This window comes from Erythrolamprus reginae, chromosome 2 (assembly GCF_031021105.1).
Source record: "Erythrolamprus reginae isolate rEryReg1 chromosome 2, rEryReg1.hap1, whole genome shotgun sequence".
In the NCBI taxonomy this organism is placed as follows: domain Eukaryota; kingdom Metazoa; phylum Chordata; class Lepidosauria; order Squamata; family Dipsadidae; genus Erythrolamprus; species Erythrolamprus reginae.
In genome coordinates this window covers 155,702,454-155,705,440 of record NC_091951.1, presented here as the reverse complement: position 1 = coordinate 155,705,440, position 2,987 = coordinate 155,702,454, and positions in this window count along the sequence as shown.

Here is a 2,987-nt window from a genome sequence, read left to right as displayed (position 1 = left end):
CACCATGGCTGAATGTGAAGCAACATTAAGAATCATGTGTGATTTTTAATTCCTGCTATTTACCAGAAATTTCCTGTAGCTGCCGCATGGCCTCTTTTTAGAGCCATTTTGCAAATCAGAGTCTTAGCTGTACTTTCAAAAGGGCGTGAGAGACTTCTTTTAACTACTGACAAGGTATTGTATAGCTGTCAGACACACCTCCACCTCCATTCATTCCAGCCTATACTTTCAGCTTTCTCTTTGCTTTTGCCTGCTACAGGATTTAATTCTCTGACCTTTGCCTGCAGGTCAGGGATTTATAAAGGGTGGCTGCTCACGCTCTCAGTCATTCACAAATTCACACCCACAGAGGTAAAGCTGCGCTTTCCTGTGTTAGATCCGTTTTCCATGTGGAGATCAAGGCTGGAGCTTATCCGAAAGTCTCATCTTTCAATTCAAACCCTCTCTTTTATATAAGAAAATATTTGAGAAGATTAATCAAACAGCCAGGATTTCATTTTTGCAGGGCAAGTTTCTCAAGCAGAGCAGGAAATGGAAACTTAAGTAAAGGAGCATGCTACTCTCTTATGGATTATGGATTATCAAGGTCATGCACATTATTAAGGAGGTGGGAAAGATAAGGAGCTGTATACTGAGCTGAATGAGGAATCAAGCAGCTATGGTAATCTACTGGTACCTGCCCATCTCTGAATGGAGAACAATGCTCTCTTTCAAGAGACCAAACAAATTGGTCTCACCATGTCAGGTAAATTTAAGGTTAAACCTCCAGTCAGACGCTAACGGGTGGGGGGTGGGGGTGAGGGGAAGCTCCTCCAAGAAGTCTCTCAGATTCCTTAGGGCCCCAGGAAGAAAGACTGAAAGAAGGAAGGAAGGTGTGTGTGTTAGTAAATCTGTTGATGCGAGATAGCTAAATCAGGCCCCAACAAATTACTCTTAAGACAGCAGCGGTGATGGGCTCCTACAGGAACGATGAGGAACGCAGTTCCGGTAGCAAAATTTGGAGCTCCACCCCAGAACACCCAATTTGCACTGAGATGTTGAAACAAAATGCATAAGCGACGCCCACAATATGGTAGTAAAAATTTTGGTAGCCCATCACTGGACAGCAGCCACTTCTCAGGACCGAGAGGACACTAATGGTGTATACAGCTGCTGGGGAGGGTTGGCTGTCTCAACTCCTCTTTGCTAGAAGTTACAAACAGAATAAACTTTTAGCAAATGCACAGGTATGCAACAGAGGGGGTCTCTATAATAGATTATGTGTCCCCTCCCCCACCCTACATATCAAGAATATTATAGCAATGAATTCAAATGATAAACTATAAATTGCAGTAATTGAGAAAAGTGCCCAGTTCCATCACAGTAATTCATTTTCAATTGGATTGGTACCAGTGGTGGGATTCAATGTATTTTTTACTACAGGTACTGTGGGTGTGGCTTGGTGTGCATGCTGGGCAGAGAATAGATTGGGGCGGGGCCAGTCAGAGGTGGCATTTACCGGTTCTCCGAACTATTCAAACTTTCCGCTACCGGTTCCCTAGAACTGGTCAGAACCTGTGATTGGTACTAATATCACCCGATAGAGCCTTAGTAAGACCGCACCTAGAATACCTAGCTATGATGGCAGTGTTCTAATATTTGAGGAGATGCCACAGAGAAGAGGGCGTGAAGCTATTCTCCAAAGCACCTGAAGGCCAGACAAAGAACAATGGATGGAACCTGACCAAGGAGAGATTCAACCTAGAAATAAAAGAGGAACCTTCTGACAGTAAGAACAATCAACCAATGGAAGAACTTGCCTTCAGAAGTTGGAGGAGCTTCATCACCGGAACCTTTCAAGAAGAGACTGGACTGCCGTCTGTCAGAAATGGTATAGGGCAGTGATGGCGAACCTTTTTGCCACCAAGTGCCAAAACGGAGTGTGCACCATGCCCTGAGTGCTGAAAAGGGAGCACTTCACACACGCTTGTCTGGGCCTTGTCCAGGAATAGGAGTTGCCCAGGGGGCATGAGCATGCTGAAAAACTTACTTCTGGTTTCCAGCGCACAGTCCTCTGGTTACTGCTGCGCATGCACGTACCCTGCTCTTCTGGTTTCTGGTGCTGCTATACACACAAAGGCCAGCTGATCGTCGCAACCACATGCGCACCAGAAACCCGGAAGAGGAATGGCCAATGATACACATGCCAGATGACATGGCTCTGCATGCCACTTTGGGCACACGTGCCATAAGTTTGCCAGCAAAGCTAAAGGGTCTCCTGCTTTGGGGGTGGTGGTGGTTGGACTAGATCAGGGGTAGGGAACGTTGGCTCTTCTATGACTTATGGACTTCAACTCCCAGAATTCCTGAGCCAATCATGCTAGCTCAGGACTTCTGGGAGTTGAAGTCCTCATGTCATAGAAGAGCCAACGTTCCCTACCCCTGGACTAGATGATCTCCAAGATCCCTTCCAACTGTTAATCCATTAAGGCTGCATCCGTATTCCACAGTGTGGTTTAAGTCTTCGGAGAGGGGCAGCATACAAATCTAATAAACTATAAAATAGCTGCATATCAGAGGAAATGGCAAATGAAATACGAGATCATAGCCATCTATCACTCAGCTGCAATGATGATATATACATTTGATGCCATATTGCAAACTCTGCCCTTTTCTTCATCCCAACTTTAACTGCAAATATGTAATCCCTTGGCATAAAAGTCAAATGAATTCAATTAAATTAAATCACAGGATTTGTATAACACATGACACTCATCTCATCTTTTCCCTCTTGATGCCATCACTCACTAGATGCCTATGAGATATTTGCATTTTCTCATTACAAAATATTAACTTGACACACCGGCAGGAAAATGGACACAAGTGTGTGTGTGTATGTTAGTATTGTTAGAAAACCCCATTAATAGCTTACTAAACAATATATTGCAGTATAATAAATTGTACATGGATGCACAATCTTTCTGAATAACCAAACTAGTTTTGCTTTC